The sequence below is a fragment of the Pelodiscus sinensis genome, chromosome 4 (assembly GCF_052426305.1).
Source record: "Pelodiscus sinensis isolate ZL-2025 chromosome 4, ASM5242630v1, whole genome shotgun sequence".
Taxonomy (NCBI): Eukaryota; Metazoa; Chordata; order Testudines; family Trionychidae; genus Pelodiscus; species Pelodiscus sinensis.
Window position 1 is genome coordinate 108,767,477 of NC_143055.1, and position 21,442 is coordinate 108,788,918.

General features: G+C 40.2%; 1 protein-coding gene across 2 annotated transcripts in view; it reads left to right on the forward strand.

Annotated features, from left to right (window-relative positions):
• The window catches only part of DKK2 (dickkopf Wnt signaling pathway inhibitor 2), a 75,922-nt gene that overhangs the window by 27,146 nt on the left and 27,334 nt on the right, over positions 1–21,442 (forward strand). The gene's annotated exons all lie outside the window — the stretch shown is intronic.

Sequence of the window (21,442 nt, forward strand, 5' to 3'; positions counted from 1 at the left end):
CCACTAATTAGTTATGCTGTCCAAACCTGATGTTTATAAACAACACAGTTATCACACAGATTGCATGTACTGTAATATTGTACATATTATATTATACATTATATTACAGTGTTGCAGTATATTTAATACATATGGATCATGTGTAATATAATGAATGTAATCTTCTTATTCTTAGGGTAGTGCCTATAGGCGTCCATCCAGGTTGGGGCCCTATTGTTCCAGGAAGTATTTACATTCCAAAGTACAATGAAGAATTTGAGATTCCTTCCGTTGATTTCAGTGCACTTTGGATAAGGCCCAAATTAACTTGACAAAAGGCGAGGGAAAGGAAGTATCATTTTACCCCTGGGGAACTGAGGCACAGATATATTAAGTAATTTACCCAAGGATACACAAGAAATTGGTAGCAGAGACAGCAGATAAAACAAATTTCTTAAGTTCTAGTCTAGTGGTTTAATCACAATATCATCTTTCCTCTTGATTGTAGAGATGCAGGGAGATGATTCTACAGAACAGTAATATTTACATTGCCAGACTGTTAGGATATTATGGTAACAATTTTCTTCTGCATGACCATTATGTGATTGGGGGGGCGGGAGAAAGGTAAGGAATGCAATAAATGTTAGAAGGATGACAAAAGAGAAGATGAAAATGGAGGGATAAAGGACAAGAGTGGAGTAGAATTAGAAAGGGTCTAAGTGAGAAAGATGTAGGACAATATTTAAAAGTGTTATTAAAATTTAACCAAAAATGAGCTTTTTATAAATCCTGTAAAATTATTTTCAAAAGTGAGCTTTTTTCTGTATGAAGAATTTATATCTATATACCTATATCAATCTATAATCATTTGGAATAAAACCTCACTATATATAGTTTTTTCCCCTCTGAAAAACAATAAAAATGTTTTCCCCTCTGAAACACATTTTAAAAATTGTAATTGAAATTTTTTACTTAAAATTTCAGTTTTCAGACCATATAAATTCCACCAAAATGAGAAATTTCCACAAAAATGTATTGTAGTTCAAAGCCATTTTTCATCAAACATTTTGATGATGAAAAACTTTTACTCTCCTTTGCTTTCTATAGCCATGCAAACCAGCCTATAAAACCCCACAGGAGGAATCTTATTCTCCTCTATTAACTTAAAAATTTTGTAGAAATTGTCTAATCCATTTCCCTGTTCCGCTGTACATGTATAATTGACATTCTCTGTCTTGTCAGTCTTGCTTATGCCACAATGGAGAATCCAACATTTATCTTGAATAATTTTTTAAATATCCATGCAGTGGCTGTGATCAGTCCAAAGCAGGTGAGGATCACTTTGAGGAGGATCAGAGCTATAGCTTGAGCCCTAGCTGTGTTCAAAACACCTAAGAATGATAAAATGTTTATGTCTAATGATCTTTGTAGATGAGGGCGCAATCTCTGGAACCCTGTGCTCAAACCTCAAATTTGTACCCTAACCCTACCCCAACCCCCATAAAGTACAGCAGTTTTCAAGACAATCTGAATAAGTAAGTTGATTAAGAGTGTAATTGGCCATTAAATTAGTCTCAGCCTTTTATATTATTGTAGTGCTATGCTATCACACTGTTATGATCTTATTGTATAAAATGAAGTTCTGGCCATGATACAAAAACACCATTTTTTAAGAAGTGCAATAATTAGGTGGTTATTGAGTCTGATTTCCTTATTTTAGATATTAGGGAATAGTGTAATTCCATGCTACTGCTAATGTTTCTTTTTAAAAAGCATGACAATAGATGTAATAAGTAAACAAGAAGTTTAATATTTATCTTCTCTGCAGAGGAGATGTGCATGTTGTATAACCTTTTGACTCTGAGTATTTTCCCACTTTAACATTTTCCTGGTGTGTTTTCACTATCCCACTAAGCAAGAATATCCTTTATATCCCACTGGCAATTCAGCAGTGGAAGAAACTGTTGTTAAGTGACACAAGGCACCTTTCTGCCAAGGCCTGAGGGCATATTTTGACTCCACAGGTTTCATGCTTCTGTCATTCTGGGACTAGAAATCAAATTCTGGACGTCTCCATCACAGGGTGCATTGGAATAGCCCAGAGAGAATTGAGAAATTATGAGAGACCATGTTTTACTTTCTGATAAGTAAATCTAGTAGCAACTTCTAGTGAAGGGCCATGTTGAGCACCACATCAGTGCAAGGAAGTCCAGCTACTGTTTTTTAAAGCACCTAAGTCCCATTTTCAAAAGTGAACTGGGCATATTGGAGTCTAAATTATGCTGACTTTCAATGAGAGTTTCCTAACTCCCTTTTGAAAATGGAAGTCTGACATATAAGTAATTTAGGGTATGTCTACACTATGGGATACACTATGTTAATTGTGTAGCTGAAATCAAAGTACCTTAACTCGACTTTTGGTGTTGTCCACACTGCAGGAAGTCGAAGGGAGCACACTCTCTCTTCAACTTCCCTTACTCTTTGTGGAAACAGGACTACTAGCATCAACCGAAGTGCCCCTCTCAGTTCGAATTAGCGTGTCTTTACTATACCTGCTAATTTGAACTCTGATAGATTGACAGCAGCAGCTTTGACCTTCTCTGTAGTGTAGACATACCCTTAGTGCTTTAGAAAATTTTGCCTACTTTCTTGCCTTAATTTTCATATAGACACACATATTTGTTGACCAGTTGCTTTTTTTGACAGTATAAACCCCTCAACCTTTAAACCAGAAGCATGTGATTCCTCTCTAGCAGACCAATATTTTCCATTAGCATTTTGAAGAGAATAAAAATTTAAATAATAAAATAGTCTCAAAGTTGAAAAGAGCCTATACACCAAACATTGGTATAGGCATTCTATAATAAAATAAATGTTCAGCAAAGGGATCTTTGATATGAAAATGAGATCCAGATTTTGCATACAGAGAAGGGTGAACAACTGTGTCAAATGCAGGGGCAGAAGCGTAGGTCTGCAAGTGGCATTGCTACAAGGTGTTACTTAGTATATTGCACATTCAGAAATGCAGTCCAGAAAAAAATAATCAGTTTGTTTGTATATCACAATTATGGTGGTATGAACAAAATGTAGTGTTGTCCAACTTGTTCAGAATGATATAATTCAGGACAGATTTATTTGGCACATGGTTTTGAAATTGAAGATTTCTTTTCTTTGAAGAAAGATGGAAAAGTCATTATGCACCAAGTGCATAAAATTAAGCACGCAATGAGATTTTCATGAAATCAGACATTCTGTTCCCCGTGTATCTCTTATTCTAACATCACTTTTTGCTTCACCGAATTCACTATTTTATTTCTTGTAAATTGAATTTTCACGTTGAAATGCATTTACTTCTAAAATGAATCTAAACTACTTATACTAATTATTATTCCTGGCATAGTATCCAGTCTAGAGGAAAGGAAGGAAATGTAGGGTGTTCTTTTACAATGTTAAATCCAATGTAGTAGATAATTCCCATTAAAAGCCAGTGGTAATCCAGGTGCAGGAAGAACATTCAAGGATACACATCTATTTTAAAATTATGCATCTATGTATCTACATAAAAAAAAAACAAAATAAGCTACATTATTGGAAATCCAAAGAATGGATTCCTTATGATTTATATCAGTTTCATCCTAGTGTAAATCTACTGATTTAAAAAGTTTCATTGTCAGTTTATGCCACTTAAGTGAAAAATGGTTCAGTAGGAGCAAACAAATATATATTTGCAATTCGTGAAATTCCTAGGAACTGAGCCCAAGCCTGGATGCTTCAAATTGAAGTGAACTGCATGTTGAAATAGATTTAGCAAATATTCATTTAAATTTCAAAATGTTGAAGAGGAGACAAATAAATTCCTGACTAAAAATTATTCAGCGTTTATGAAAACGGACCTAATTGCTTACTCATCCTTTTTTTTGAACTGAGATATTTTGTATTAATAATGACACATGCACTATAATTTCAGCTAAAGTATGTGCATTTTATGTCTTACAAAACTTATTAAAAATGAATGTCCAGGCTCCCTGTTCAGAAATATTTTACTTACCAAAATGTTGCACTTTTACTATTTCATTTCAAAATCTTTGGAAGGGACTTTAGAACTTTAGCATTAAAGTATAACTATATTCTGAATAGGAATTTTGTAAATATGGCATCATGGGCTTTCATGTTTATTGTCTCTCAATCACTCCATATAAAATATGCTCAGTTTACAAATAAAGAGATGCTAAATCTAACTGCCGGAGCTGCATATTCGCCCTGGGAACAGAAAGTCAAGCTGTGTTCATTTTGGCTCACACATCATCACCAGTAATAAAGATTCTACAGTTGGAATTTGGTCAACAATTCTGTTGATGATGCACAAGTCTGAAGAGAATCCAGTTCACTCTGTCTATGTCCAGCTGTATTGGCTCTGCAGAGCTAACAGGAGTAAAAAAGTAGTAAAACATTTATTTTAGTCAGAAAAGTCCAGAATCCATATCATTCCAGACACAGACAGGGAGTAGATCTATTGAGTATGCATTTGACACTGCTATATAATCACTTGTCTCAGCATTCCACAGTTTCAGAAAGACAAACTGAATAATACTGAAGTCGGTTGTAGTGGAAAACAGTTAGCCCCTATGTTGCACATTTTTAGCAATAACTTTTTAAAAGCACGGGGCAATAGTTTTTCCTTTACATTGAAAACTCTGTTGCTATCTCGCTTTCAAAACACCTCCCTTCAACAAATATTTTCCTCTTTTGCTGACTCTTCCATTTGATTTGTGCTGTGTCCCATGTAGCATCTTCAAGCTGAAGCATCCTAGGATTGTCAACAGCAATTGGTTTTCATGTGAAGTGCCACTCATACCAGTACCTTCAGGGGTCAGAGGGGTTGCTGTCATTTAGTTGTGTTTGAAGAATAACCGAAGCAAGAAAAGAAGATCTTGGGGCAACGCTGAAACAGAATATGCTTGTTATAGCGGCAGCTCAGCAGGCTATCTACTTCAGAGGAGCAAGATCAGCACATAGAAGACAAAAATCCCTAACAATGCACAGAGAGGGTCTGATTCAAAGCCCATTGAAGTCAGTGGGAATTTTTCCATTGACTTCCATGGACTTTGCATTAAGCCCCAAAAGAGAAGAAATAATAAAAATAAATAATACAGCTTTGCGTTTCTGTAACTATGCACACATACTGTTTGATTTTTAGAGTGAAATACTAAGCTGGTGCAATGTGGCATGTCTTTTGAATTCAGTGGCACTTTGTCAATCTCCTCCAGTGGAGTGTCCAACCCTAAAAGTATAACTTTAAGCTCCGTTTTTTCTCCTCATCTTAAATTAAGAAATGAGCTACAATGTCATAACCACAGCACTTCTAAGCTGTTTGAAATTTTAAAATTTAATACAGTATTAATTATTCTAGAGCAACATATGCCCTCAGATAATAGAGTTTAGGCCTTACAGTGGAAAGATTTCCACCGACTTCAGTGGCTTAAAATCAGACTCTCTCTGTGTAAGGCTGTATAAACAGATATGACACATCATTGTAATCAGTGGTATCTACTCACCAAGCTTCAGTGGCTATTTTAATAAAATTGATGGTTGAGGCCTGCTGAAATTTGCTTTAAGTATTACTTACACACACACACACTCACACACTATGGAGCCAGATTTTAAAACTAGGATACAATGGATATGCCAGCAAAAGCATGGACCCATCACAGCCTAACCTGTTACCAAATTTGTAAGTGCAAATGTGCCATATTTGAAAATTTGGCCTTCAATTACAATACCTCTTCTATATCATGTTCTTATTCAGCAAGGCAAAGATGGCAACATTTAACAGTTACAAGATAGTGTCTAGGCACGCATGTATTTTTTTTCTTCATGGCCACTCAGTACATTGTTGTAAGCAAATGACGAAAACTGTGCAGAATAGCACAAGCCATTTTCAAAAATAATTCAGGGAGTTCATCATCTGTATAGCATCTTTTGTGACACTGGAATAATTTGATAAACAACAGTAGGGGGAAATCTTCCAGGGGAAATCGAAGCTCCTATTTTTCAGAGATGTGAATGTTGCTATATTTGGAGAGCAAAACAATAGATTATAGTGCATATGGTAGAGATCTGAAGGGAAAAAATGACTAATTTCTTCAGTGCAAATGGACAGCTTGAATTATTGTGGGACTCAGAAGGAAATCATGACCTTTTACAGGGACACTTTAAAATCCCTACACCCTTCGCTAGTTTTCTCCTGTCGCACCTACTTAAATTTTCAAAAAGGCTTTTTAATGTATTGAGTGTGCTCTGGATCATACTTTTTCTTGAGCACTTTTGACAGCTTTCAGAGATTGTTGGTGGCTCCCAGCAGATTGTAATTCTAGAAACAGGAGCATGATACAAAGCATCCCCACCTGTTCTACATTATTTTTCTTCAGAAGAAAACAATGCTTGGATAAGATTACACACTAATGGAATCCATTTTCACTAAATAGGTACATTTGGTCATATGTAATTTGGTGAACCATAAAAGAAATTATATATAGTAAACTGTTTTCAAAAGAGAGAAGCAAATAAATGAAAATGAAAAGTCTCCAAACTAAACATGTTAGATCAAACCAAGTCTTATGTACTGTATATACAGATATATCCAGGTGGATGAGGCTTTTTTTAAACAACTAACAAAATCATCCAAAGTACAGGATTTGGTGGTGATGGGGGACTTCAACTGTCCAGACATACGTTGGGAAACTAACACAGCGGGGCACAGACTATCCAATAAGTTCTTGGACTGCATTGAAGGCAACTTTTTGTTTCAGAAGGTTGAAAAAGCTATTGTGGGGAATCTGATTTGATTTTAACAAATAGGGAGAAATGAGACAAATAGGGAGGCTGAGAATTTGAAAGTGGAAGGCAGTGATCATGAAATCATAGCGTTCATGATTCTAAGGAATGGTAGAAGGGAGAATAGCAAAATAGAGGCAATGGATTTCAGGAAGGCAGATTTTGGTAAGCTCAAAGAGCTGGTAGGTAAGGTCCCATGAAAAGCAAGACTAAAGGGAAAAACAACTGAAGAGAGTTGGCAGTTTTTCAAAGGGACATTATTAAGGGCCCAAAAGCAAGCTATTCCACTGCGTAAGAAAGATAGAAAGTATGGCAAGAGGCCACCTTGGCTTAACCAGGAGACCTTGCCTGATCTAAAAATAAAAAAAGGAATAATATAAAAAGTGGAAACTAGGACAAATTACAAAGGATGAATATAAGCAAACAATACAAGTATGAAGGGGTAAGATTACAAAGGCAAAGGCACAAAATGAGCTCAAACTAGCTACAGACATAAAGGGAAACAAGAAGACTTTCTATAAATATATTAAAAATAAGAGGAAGACTAAGGACAGGGTAGGCCCACTACTCAGTGAGGAGAGAGAAACAGTAACAGGAAACTTGGAAATGGCAGAGATGTTAAATGACTTCTTTGTTTCGGTCTTCACCGAGAAGTCTGATGATGAAGGAATGCCTAACACAGTGAATGCTAGTGGGAAGGGGGGTAGGTTTAGAAGATAAAATAAAAAAAGAACAAATTAAAAATCACTTAGAAAAGTTAGATGTCTGCAAGTCACCAGGGCCTGATGAAATGCATCCTAGAAAACTAAAGAAACTGATAGAGGATGTATCTGAGCCTTTAGCTATCATCTTTGAAAAATCATGGAGGACAGGAGAGATTCCAGAAGACTGGAAATGGGCAAATATAGTGCCCATCTGTAAAAAGGGAAATATGAACAACCTAGGAAACTACAGACCAGTCAGTTTAACTTCTGTGCCAGGAAAGATAATGGAGCAAGTAATTAAGGAATTCATCTGCAAACACCTGGAAGATAATGAGATCATAGGTAACAGCCAGCATGGATTTGTAAAGAACAAATCATGTCAAACCAATCTGATAGCTTTCTTTGATAGGATATTTCTTTCGAGTCTTGTGGATAAGGGAGAAGCAGTGGATGTGGTAAACCTAGACTTTAGTAAAGCATTTGATACGGTCTCACATAATATTCTTATCAATAAATTAGGCAAATATAACTTAGATGGGGCTACTATATGGTGGCTGCATAACTGGCTGGATAAATATTCTCAGAGAGTAGTTATTAATGGTTCACAATCTTGCTGGAAGAGCATAACAAATGGGGTTCTGTAGGGGTTTGTTTTGGGACCGGTTCTGTTTAATATCTTCATCAAAGATTTAGATATTGGCATAGGCAGCTTGCTTATTAAGTTTGCAGATGATACGAAGCTGGGAGGGGTTGCAACTGCTTTGGAGGATAGGGTCATAATTCAAAATGATCTGGACAAACTGGAGAAATGGTCTGAGGTAAATAGGATGAAGTTTAATAAGGACAAATGCAAAGTACTCCACTTAAGAAGAAACAATCAATCTCACACATACAGAATGGGGAGCGACTGTCTAGGAAGGAGTAGTGCAGAAAGGAATGTAAGGGTCAGAGTGGACCACAACCTAAATATGAGTCAACAATGTGGCACCGTTGCAAAAAGAGCAAACATGATTCTGGGATGCATTAACACAAGTGTTGTGAGCAAGACACGAGAAGTAATTCTTCCGCTCTATTCTGCACTGATTAGGCATGAATTGAGTATTGTGTCCAATTCTGGGCATCAGATTTCAGGAAAGATGTAGAGAAATTGGAGAAGGTCTAGAGAAGAGCAACAAGAATGATTAAAGGTCTAGAGAACATGACCTATGAAGGAAGACTGAAAGAATTGGTCTTGTTTAGATTGGTAAGGAGAAGACTGAGAGGGGACATGATAGCCATTTTCAGGTATCTAAAAGGGTGTCACAAGGAGGAGGGAGAAAAATTGTTCTCCTTGGCCTCTGAGGATAGGACAAGAAGCAATGAGCTTAAACTGCAGCAAGGGAGGTTTAGGTTGGACATTAGGAAAAACTTCCTAATGGTTAAGGTGGTTAAACACTGGAATAAGTTGCCTAGGGAGCTGGTGGAATCTCCATCTCTGGAAATATTTAAGAGCAGGTTAGATAGACATCACGGATGGTCTAGATGGTTCTGGGGCCTGCGATGAGGGCAGGGGACTGGACTTGATGACCTCTTGAGGTCCCTTCTAGTTCTAGTATTCTATGATTCTATATGAAGAACAAATGGGTGTCCTGTTAGAATATCTGAATTTTCAGTCTGATAAATTGAAAGGTCCTAGAAAGGCTGTGGCTTGACCTAGTTCATCTCCATGTAGATCCACTGCAATATAAGAAATGAACCCATCTTCTGTTATCAGAGATGGATGTTATCCCTTTAGGCACTGAAAGGAAATATTGAAATATATGTTTGTATAGTGCCTAAAACAATGAAGCCCTCTTCTGTTCTGGGGCTCTCAGGGCACCTCAACACTACACAGAAGATTGATGCTGCCACGGTCGATCTTCTGGGGTTCAATTTAGTGGGTGTAGTCCAGACCTGCCAGATCAAAGTCAAAGGACACCGCCATTGGTGCAGGTACTAGGGATGTAAACGAGTAGTAGAGTATATGATTAACCAATAAGCTTAGGCTTATCGGTTAATGTTCTCAACTACTTACATCCATCCCTTTGCTGCCTCTGTATCAGAGGCAGTGGAGTGGGGGGAGCCGGAGCCAGTGCCAGGGGGAGCTGGCTTAAAAGCCAGTTCCCCCCAGCACTGGCTCTGTGGTGCCACCTGTCCTCCTGTTCCCCCACACCGCTGCCTCTTCTGAGGCAGGAGCGTGGGGTGGCAGGAGCCTGCTGCGAAGCAGCCTCTACTCACAGTGAACTTGGGCCCACTGAGGACAGAAGCTGGTCCCAAGCAGCAGCCCCTGTCGATGGGAGGGGGAGGGGGGGCTGGCTCACTGTGGACACAGGCTGCTCCATGGGTGGTGGAGCAGCATCTGTTCACAGGGAGCTCAGACTCTCCGTGGACAGGGGTTGCTGCCACCCCACGCTGCTTTCTCTGTATTAGAGGCAGCAGCGCGGAGCAGCAGGCAGCCGGTCTGTGTGGGGAGGTGGTTTTTAAACTGGCTCCCCACATGGACTGGCTCCCACCTGGCACCCCCACACTGCTGCCTCTGATACAAAGGCAGCAGCGGGGGGTAGCAGGGAGCTCCCTGGGAGTGGGACCAGAGCGCACTGGCTGTTGGCTCTGTTCCCAGGGGCTATAGAATAGTCAAGTAACTGCTAAGAATTCATGCAGTTACTCAAGTATTCAATTACCCAATATCTAACATCTCAAGCAGGTACTCCTACTCCTCATGAGGAGTAAGGAAACCTGATGGGAGTATTTGTTCCCATCTACCTCCCACTATGTGGATGGGGATTTAAGCTAGGTTGACTCCAGCTACATGATTTACCATGTAGGGTAGACCAAGCCCCAGGCTAGAAGAGAATTTCTAATAAAACCATAATACTAGTTAGAAATAAATCTGCACTTATGATATATGCATTATTTTTTAGAATTATTTCTTATATATTATACTGTATAAAGTGTTCATGAAAATGTATTAAACCATGGTCAGTAACAAGCTGGTAAGAGTATTTTAATAATATCAGTGGTTAAGAGTTTGTATTTGTTTCCACTTTCCTCCCCCATTCCTTCACAATATATAGGATATCAGTTTTCAAATATAGGCACAAAGGACACATACACAAAAATAAATCACTGTTTTATCTGGTGATGTTTTCAGGTTCATCCAGACCAGTCAGGGATTTGGTCAGCATCTGCCTTATAACTTTGGGTGTGTGGGAGCTGTGAAACTTTCCCAACTGAAATAGTCTTTGTGGGCTGACCTTACTACCCTTCCAGTTCCTATTATTGGACCCTTCCAGAAGAAGTGTTAGGTTCACTGCCTAATCAGGGACAGTATAACACCAGTAATTATTCATAAAGCAAAACAAGTTATTTAAAAAAGTGGTGATTAAGTGATGCCAAGTGAAAGAAATAAAGCTAGTGATGGTTATAAGCAAATAAGAAGTGAAATATGTATATAAAAGTCTGGAACATAAGCAAGCAAGGTACAGTACTGTCTTTTTCTCTCACCAACAGTCTTCTTTCCAGTTTTTGCTGTCTAGCCTGGGCTGGATTCATCAAATTAATCAAATTGCTTATTGCTTTATTTTTGTGAAGAATAACTTAAGGCTTCATTCGCCTGTCTTTACATATTAGTGACTCTCTGAATACATTCTTCTGAAGGGTACCTGCAGATAAAGTTAATTAGTTCATTCTCCATGAAGGATACATGAGGTTTAGAAAAGAAGGATCCCTGCTGGTTTTTCCTCTATAGTCTCCTTCTACAACCTCTGATGTAAATAAATAGCCCCTTGAATGTGGGCCATACCATGTTGTGTTATCTTCTTTCATTCTTTTTTTCTTTCTGGAGAAAACCTGTTTATCAACTCCCCTGCAGTGCCTGGTTAAAACTAGGTATGTAATAGTGTAGTCGATTAACTGATTCATTGATAAGCAAAAGCTTATAGGTTAATGTTATAGACTACATGCATTTCCCCTTCCCCCCACCTCTTGCCATTAAATTTTTTAGCAGGCTGGCCAGCAGCCTAGCACAGTTCTGGCTTGCACTGGGTTCTGGATCTATCCCTTCTGTGGCTCTGCATTTAAAGCATATTAGGAGCCAGGCAGGCAGGCAGGCAGCCTGGCTCATTTCTGGCTCGGGAGCTCAGACCCACCCCCTGGACACAGGTTGCCCGGAGACTATAGAATAATAGTGAATACGAATTCATGAGGTTAATCGACTGTTCAATTAACTAATATTTAACATCCCTAGTTTAAACACCTTTCAGTCACAGGGCTAATCTATACTGCAGCTGCAACACTGTAACATGTCTTATGAAGTTACCATGAGCCCATGAGAGAGAACTCTCCAGTTGTCTTAATTACTCCATGAGGGGCAATAGCTATGCCAGTGAGAGAAATACTCTGGTGCTTAGGTCAGTGTAACATCATTCAGGGGTGTGGATTATTCACACTCTTAAGTGACATAAATGTTATACTTAAGTGTAGTGTAGACAAGTCTACAGATTTTAAAATGTAGGTCTATACTTTCATATAGAGTATAAGTACACATTTTACAATTATATTATTGACCAGTGTGTTATCAGCTTTCAGATGATACCTCACAAGACATTTTGTACAAAAATTATTGCAGTGGCAGGTAGGGGTACCAAGAGTGTCATACTCAGGGAAGCCCCCACTCATGTGGAATAGTACCTTACTCAATACAAGTAATCCCATTGTGTTCAATGAGACTGCTCATAGATTAAGACATTACTAAACATGGTACATACATTATCAGAATCTGTTTTTCCTTCCCTCCATATGTTATCACTAACTCTGATTATATACAAGTAGGATCTTTGTTTGAAACAATTTATCTGCTTCTGTTACTTATTGCGAGATACCGCAACACATTTGTCAGACACTCAGGATGTCAGTAATGCTGTTTAATAGTTGTGTCTGAGATAAGCACTGCAGTTTCTGTTATTTTTTATCCAACCCCTCCTCCCCCCGGCACAAAAAATTAATCTCCAAAACTAGTGAAGAAATAAAAAGTATTGGTACTTTCTAAAATGTACTGAAATCCTGAGCACAAAGAATGAAAAGAAAATACTAGATTTTTTAATAATTTCATTAAAATGAAATGACCATTGTCCCATCTCTTTCAGTACTCAACCACACAGAGACAAAGTCTGTTGAATTGTAATGATGGTCTTATGTTTGATGAAACTGAGTTATTTACATTTATCAGCCCCAGTTTGGTTTGTAAAGCATTGGAAATGGTATGTTAGTGACATGCTTCATTAAGGCTACAGACAACCCCAGCATTGTGAACATTTAGTTTTGTAGCTGAGTTGTTGAGGTCTGGTGTGTACTACTAGAGCCCTATTGCTTACATCTTTCTACTGTATGTGGATGAAACCCTATACTTGCTCTCTAACCTGGACCTGGGATATGAAAGAGAATCCAGGTTTTTGCTGCCTCATGCTTACAGCCTGATTTTCAAAAGTGGTGAGTTCCCAGAGCCTCCTATTTGGGATCCTGACCCATTAAAATACCTAAGACCATGAATAGTCCTGTTGAAGTCAGCGGGTCCATTCACATAATTAAAGCTAAGTACGTGCCTGGTTTTGCACTGGAATAGATCATCGTGCCTGAATATGGATTTGGACCCTAACTTTAAATACAGGCAGTCCCTGAGTTACGCGGATCCGACTTATGTCGGATCCGCAGTTACGAACGGGGATTTTCTTGCCCCGGAGGACTAGAGCGGCGGGACTCCTGGTCCCGCCGCCCGCCTCCTCCGGGCGAGAAAAGCTGCTCCCCATCTCCCTGGTCTGCTGGGGGAGCCAGCAGACCAGGGAGACGGGGAGCAAAGCGGCGGAGGACCCGGGGCCGGACCCGCGGCGCTTCCAGCTGATCTGTTCTCCGCCGCTTTGCTCCGCGTCTCCCTGGTCTGCTGGGGGGACACGCAGCTAGTGCCCCCCCCCAGCAGACGAGGGAGACGTGGAGCAAAGCCCGGAGCCTGTGGTAGAGCAGGTGGGGCGCTGCCGGTTGGTCCCGGAATGCCAGTTTCCTGAATGCAATCTCAGTTTAAAAAACATTTGTAGAGTTATAAATATCAGTTTTCAAATGTGTACAAATCCAGTTGAGTTACAGAAGTGGCTGCCTTTTTTAGCACTGGAAGTTTTCATGTTGGATGGAAGAGAGTGGCTTGTTTTGACAATGTCAGATTATGAATGACAGTTCAGAAGCTATCCCGGCTGTATGCAGTAGGACCCAACCCTTTTGCAAAGATTAATGAGTGTGCTATTTCAGAGAAATTAATAGGTAAGAGCAAGTTTTCCTATACACAGAACTCTTTCTAACAAGAATGTGTGTTTTCAGTGTTTTCCATGATTCATCTTCTGTTCTAAAATAACTCCTTACAGCTGAACCATTCCAACGAGGGCTATGTCTACACTCCAGACAATGGATCTGCTCTTCCTCATTTTATTGCAGAAGAGCAGACGTGCTCTTTCAGAAGCCTCTGTCTTCCTCCTGTCACAAGGAAGAAGGGATCTTCCAAAAGAGCCCGTTTGTAGATGGGCCAAATTTCAGAAAAGCCTATTCTGAAAATTTTTTTGGAAAAAGGTACGCAAATTGCAGAGCGCTATTTACGTACTTTTTTCTGATCAGTGTAGTGTAGACATAGCATAGTAAATACGGTTATGTTGCCTGGCCTTTTTATGTTGAAGTCAGTGGAAGTCTTTACATTAGTTAGGGCTACTTGCATGATTAAGGGATTGCATGATCCTGTCTTTAGCATTTTAATTTTCAAAATAAATTTATCTTTTCATTCTGATTTTGGCTGGGAAAATTCTTTAGTTGGTTTGATGGAATGGGATTAGCCTATGGATGACTCACTGCTCTGTGCAGGAAAGGCAAAGAGGACCAAGAGCTTCAGAGAGGAGAGATTTCTTTCCACCTCTCACCCTGTGCCTAGGGAATAGGTTTACTTGGGAAAAAGTCAGTGTTGTGGAGACATGAACTTGTAGAAGACACCGTAAATAAAATGCACTGTGTTGAACTTGTGTGGGAGTCTGCTTGAAAACAGAAACACATGGAGAGGAGGATCCCACACTGTGACAGCTGGGCAGTCACAACATTTCCATTCATTTGTATCAGTTTTCTCCAAACAGGATAGAGAACAGCAATGCTGGATATAACGTCTAAAATAAACCATTTCCCCAGAGTTCCAGCCTTTATCCAGTCCTTAAGCAGTGAATAACTTCACTGTTATCCCCGAAGCACAATAAACAAAACAATGATTTAGAAGACTTATGAACAAAGTTTAATTCTAAAGGATTCTCATTAAAGCAGTCATTTGTTGCTCTTCTTTTGAACTTTTCCATAGCTTTTCTTGAGCTACATCTGATAGAAATGATAACCGTACTACTGCACATTCCTCTGTAAATCTATAACATACAGCTGGTGTGTGTGTGTGTGTGTGTGTGTTGAATAATGGAGCATTTGAAATAAATGGATAGATCTTTAAATACTGTGGTTCAGGAACTTCTCTGTTACTATTTCAAATACAGGTTGAACCTCTCTGGTCTGGCACCCTTGGGACCACAGTGGTCCTGGACCAGGGAATTTGCCAGACCAGGGGAGGTCAATGCATCCAGGTCTCCACATTTCCTGGCCACCTGCTGCCACCTGGGGCTCTGCGGTCACCCAGGGCTCCACTTTTTCCCCACAGCTCTGCTGCCGCCTGGGAGGGCCCCACTGATTCATCTGGCAAAATGATTAACATAACATAGAGCTGATAAATTCTGTTGGGTCCATTACATGACCAATGGCTATTATGGCAAAGACAAATCATTTTAAAAATCATTATTTTGCCATCCTCAGGATTTCAGATTTGATTGATTTAATAGATTGCAATTCTTCTAGGCCTAAAGACCAAGATCAAATATAGTGTCACAGTTTCATATCTAATATCATAGGTAGGAGAAATAGGCGTGTGGAGGGGTGCTGCACCACCTTCCAGATTTTGTGCCTTGCACCTGGGTCCTAGCCACCGGCTCACGTTCTGGGGCCCCACTGCCTCTGAGGACCTGGCTACGGGCCCTGCTACCTCTGTTAGTCCCAGGGCCCCAGCTGCTGAGGGCTTCACTGCTGTCTGGGATCCCTGCAGCTCTGTTCTGCAGCAGGCTACCTACATGACCTTGGGAAACTCATTTCTCTGTAAAATGAGTACTAATAATCAATGTTCCCTCAAAGATTTCCATCTGTGTGTGAAATAAATTTTGTTATGCGCACTAAGGCATGTGCACATGTGCACCACCAATATAAACACATGCTGCTGGGTGTGGGTGCTCTGCCAGTCAGCAGGGTAGCACCTGAATCTCTCTTGGGCAGCCACCAAAGTGCTCAGTTTAGAGGGAACTCTGTTAATACTACTTCCTTGGCTATTCCATTATAAACTGTTTTGGGGCAGAGATTGTCTTTTTGTGCATGTACCACCCCTAATGGTAGGCAATTACTAATAGGAGTAATCCATATTTACTGCAGGTGTCTAACTTTAGGCACCTACGTGTGGAAAAAATTGCACTAAATGTTTACTAATGAAGATGATGTCCTAGAGAATCTGACACTTGCAGAAGAGAAGCTGTCAAGAAGAGGGTGCCATATTTCCTGATTCTTGTAGGCTTTAGGTAGCATTAGAGATGAGAAGTTTCATTATAGAAGACTTGCATGAGCTAAAATCAGTAGTATCAGGTTGCTTCATTTGTCTTAGTTTCAGAGGTAGAAAAATATAATAATGGAACTAACAACTAGGCCATAATAAGATGTCATTATGTAATGTGGCAGGGTCAGTCCCACTCCTGAATCTCAGACCCCTGTTCTGCCCACTATCCTACAGTTTAGGGGCCACGATACGAGTCCCACTTGCCTTTGTTTTGCAAAGGGACAGAAGGCCAAATGCCAAGAAAAAGGGTGTTGGGGCCGATGCCAGTCGGGGCTGAGTAAACGGTCCTCCTCAGCTACCAGCTGAAGTTTTTGGCCACCTGGGGGTGGAGGGAAGGGAGCCTCCAAACACTCCTTTGTAGCCCCTCACCTTCCCCTGCAGCTTTTGGCAGTGCTGATGTTGTTCTGCTCAGCTCCTCGCATTCTCCTTATCAATTGTTAGTTCCCCTCCAGGGAAGTTTTCTAGAGAGGTCCGTGACAGCCTGAAATCAGCTCACCTGGCTCTTAATTGATTTATAGATGCCCTGCCTCAGCAGCTCCTGATTGGCTAGGGCTGTTTCTGGTTTTATTTAATTTATTAATTGAATTTATTATTTATTTTATTTTAGAGTTGCCTCTCTCCCCTTCCATCAAGCCCTTTAACCTGCCCTGTCACAGTAAAAACAACAACAAATCTTCTATTATATTTATTCCAAATGAGGCCGTAAAGAAACTGCTCACACACTGATGTTTTGCTAAGCATAGGGGATTAAACATTGTAATTACTTATGTCGATTAGCATTCAGGACATCCAGAAACATAGAAGAGATTCCTTAACTAAAGAAATCAATTATTTGTTTTCAGATGGGTTATAAAAATGGATCAAATGTATACTGTAAAATATGGCAGGGAAGAGAATAAAGAGAAATATCAGAAACAGAACCTGAGGTTAAGGGTGAGTTGTCATACTATAGGTACAGCAGTGTCACTGTTGTGAACAAGGACAGTTTTCTGTGTACTTGCTCATCAACAGCCAGTGGGTTTGAACAGATAGCTTGATTGGCTCCTCAGATGCATCTGTTTTCCCTCTCTCCTTAACATATTTTTGGAGGTGCATTTACCTATACTGCACACACAGTGACATGCAATTCTGGAGTTACAGACTCTAGGTCAGGTTTGCATTCTGGACCTTTTTGACCATTCCTATGCCATTAAAGCCAGAAAGCATCCAGATCTGTTGGCCCTGTTTGACCATGTAGGACTTGTCCATCCCTTCTCCTTTAGATTCTAGTGTTTGGAGATGCCAGGACATGCCTTAAAGTGTGAGGGAGAAGAAGTTATTGCCAGAGAAGTGCAGCTCAGAATCAGTGCACGGTTGCCCGCAATATGCCATACAAATATGTTAGTGATAGAAATGTAGCCGTGTTAGTCTGGTGTGGCTGAAACAAAATACAGGACTTATGTAGCACTTTAAAGACTAACAAGATGGTTTATTAGATGATGAGCTTTCGTGGGCCAGACCCACGATCTGAGGAAGTGGGTCTGGCCCACGAAAGCTCATCATCTAATAAACCATCTTGTTAGTCTTTAAAGTGCTACATAGTCCTGTATTTTGTTTCAAATATGTTGGTGTTCACCTTGTTTTAGTCATATTTTTGCCTTTCTGTATTATTTATATTTTCTTGTTTGTGAAAAACAAAATAAGAACAATTTAAAAGAAACAAATAAAAAGTGTACATTGTTGAAAAATTAAGAGCTATATTATTTACCTCAGGCTGAAATAGTACAGGCAGCTCCAGCTTACTCATACAACACCGTCATCATGATTTTTTGTGTTATTGTAAAGGGTGCATGCTATTTGGCATGATGCCCCTTCAGTATTCATTGGCTTCCCGCAAGCAGAGATTGATTCTTGTCCTTAAAGGTGTAGTACTGTGACATGGATTTACTGTTAGAGATAAATCAGCCAACTAGAGACCCAGGCTGTACCAGCATGTGGCATTTCAAGGGTCTCTACCTTCAACTCATACTTACATATAGTCCTTCATGCAGGTAGTCCTGTTTGATGTCAATGAGACTATCCATAAATAAGAATTGCTGCATTGGGCCCCAATATTATACTTCCCAGTGTAGTAATAAAGACGAAAGCCCAGAGTTGCATTAGTGACTTAATTGAGTCCCATTCTGCAATCCTTATTCATACTGACCAACAGTGAGTCACCTGTAAGGATTGCAGAAATGGGATCTGTTTTAACATAAGTCCCCATCCATGTCTAGATCCTGAATTCTGCAGAGTTCTCATGCAACTGTGATATCTTCCCTTTAAATATAAAAAGTGGGCATTTTTAATCATCCAAGTGATGAAAATGATTAATACAATCTGTGCAAGTGCCCTGTTATTTACTTAGTTATTAAAATCAAACTGATTTGGGCTGCCCAGTAAGTTCAGTTTTTTATAGGTCTCTGTGCTTTTAAGCTGGGTATATGAAATTCCATCCCTGCTAATATACAATACATAGAATAATACAGATGTCACATATTAGATTTTGCATTGTAATTTAACAAAGAAAGTGAAGGTTTTGGGAGCTTGGGGTGGTGGCAGCCATGGCCTTAGACACTGGGAAAAGAGTTTGGAAATGTGGTATAAGCACATTAGCTGGCAGTTACTGCTAAAATGTTCAGCAAGGAATGAAATAACAATGCTGCCAAATATGGACACCTTTCTGTTTCAGAGCTGATTATCGATTGAGATAAATAGAAAAGTTCATGTCTCTCAAGGCTATTATTTCTGGTTCCTGAGTTTGACACTCAGTTCACATCTGCAAGGTTATATTTGAAAAACATGAGGGCTAGAAACATGAATTTTTTAAATACATTCTGTAGCAATTAGTAGGAAAACGGTGGGTTCCATAGCCAAGTTCACTGATATGGAATTGCTGAGCATGTAGGGACTTGAACACAATTTTATAACCCAAGCAGCATTCTCTGTAGGTGAAATCCTGGTTTCATTGAAATCAGTGGAAGTTGACTTCAGTGGGGCCAGGACTTCACTCTATTAATTCATTGCTTTCTCTATATTTTGTGGACTTAGTACACAGTAGGGGTATTTCTTGAGCAGCAGCTTGAACCCACAGAGAAAGGATATTAACTCTTTTTATTTCCATGTGCTTGGTGCGTTTTAAGTTCTCCTGGCGAGAGCTACTGATAGCTATTGTGTAAAGATGGGGCCAGACCAAAACCTCAGGTCAGAATACCTTCTCACTTCAGGAAAGTTCTGACCAGGATCCAACCTTTGTAGCTTGGGACCATTTCTATTGTCCATTTGGAGAGAGTAAATTAAAAACCACAAGAAATGCAGATCTATTTAGGGCTGGCACAAGTGCCACTCTCTTATTAATCATTCACAAGGGGGGTATCTCCAGACTGAAGATGTCATTGCAAATTATACTCAAGGTCAGGACTGCCAATGGAGGCGGAGGGGAGACAAAGAGGGCAGTTGTCCCAGAACCCAGAAATGTAAAAGGCCCTGGGGCTTGGGCACCCGGAGTCCCTTAAATCACCACCGGAGCTCCATACAGTGTGGTCTGGGCAGTGCTGAGGGCTGGCTATGGGAGGCTAGACCCTAGCAAAGCTCCCACTAAGATGCATGGCTGAGCGGCCATGCAGCTATGTTCTGAGCCCTGTGCAGAGGTTCAAAGCTCTCCTGGCAGGCAGGGAGATCAGCTGATTGGCGGGGCCGTGGCCTCAGCTAACCACTTCCTGTCGTGTGATTGAAACAGAAGACAATCAGCCAGCTGAGATAAGCAGGGAATGAGTGACTGGGAGGAGAGAGGGAGTAATTAATGGGCTTGGGGAAAAGAGACACAGGGTATGTCTACACTACCCTCCTAGTTCGAACTAGGAGGGTAATGTAGGCATACCGCACTTGCAAATGAAGCCCGGGATTTGAATTTCCCGGGCTTCATTTGCATAAGTGGGGAGCCGCCATTTTTAAATCCCCGCAGGTTCGAACCCCGTGCAGTGCAGCTACACGGGGCTCGAACTAGGTAGTTCGGACTAGGCTTCCTCCGAGGTGTACCGGTAGTTCGGAATAGGAAGCCTAGTCCGAACTACCTAGTTCGAGCCCCGTGTAGCCACGCTGCACGGGGTTCGAACCAGCGGGGATTTAAAAATGGCGGCTCCCCGCTTATGCAAAAGACATACCCACAGAGAGGAGAGAGAGTGAGAGAGACAGTAAGCGCGCTGGGCAGTGGCAGAAACTCAGCAGTCTCATCAACCATCCTGAGCTGGGAAGGGGTAGGTAAAGGGCTGCATGGTTTAGGTGGGGGAAAGAGGGAGTGATTGAGTGCTTGCATCTGTGCAGTGAGGTAGAGGCAGGAGGCAGTTTGTTTGGGGTGGCTGACTCACTGCAGTCTTCTCTGTTAGGCTGGTTTGGAGGGGGTGGAAAGCCTGTGTGTGTGTGTGTGTGTGTGTGTGTGTGTGTGTGTGTGCGCGCGCGCGCACGCACACGCCTAAGAGGACATTTGCATTATTACATTTCAAACAAAGTTTGCATCTAGGTGTTAATAGCTTAAGATAAGAAAGAAAATATTCTTTGAACAGTTTCACAGGGGGTAGCTATGTTACTCTGTAACTGAAAAAATATTAAAAAACAATGACTAGTTCTCAGGTGCAACAGGATTATTCATTGTTTTTTAATTCTTTTAACATAATTTTTTGGAGCATTGCAGATATCTAAATTCTGAACATAATTTTTTAAAATCCTGTGTTACTAATTAATACATGACAAATTGTATTTTTTAAAGCCAGATCTTTGCTCACTGGTCAAGTTCTGGCTTTTATGTGTCAGAAGTAGAAAGTGTGATGCTCATTGTTTTGAAGGATGAAACCATATTTGCAAGCTCTTTGAAACATGCAAATGTCTAGAAACCCTGAAGCCACGTGTTAATTTGTTCTAGGGCTTCTATTCTTCCTCCAGTGGAAGAAAGCTAATTCCCTACCTTTGTACAGCACCTTTGTAGTCACTACTAAGGGTACCTTACAGCAACTAGACACAGATGTCTTGTTTTAATATATTTTATTCCACATGTATGGACTGCTTAAAATGTATATGGTATATATATGTGTGTGTGTGTGTGTGTGTGTGTGTATGTATATATATATAAAATGCGTGTTATGTTTGTATTGGTGATGCGCACAGACATACTACCTCAATATTG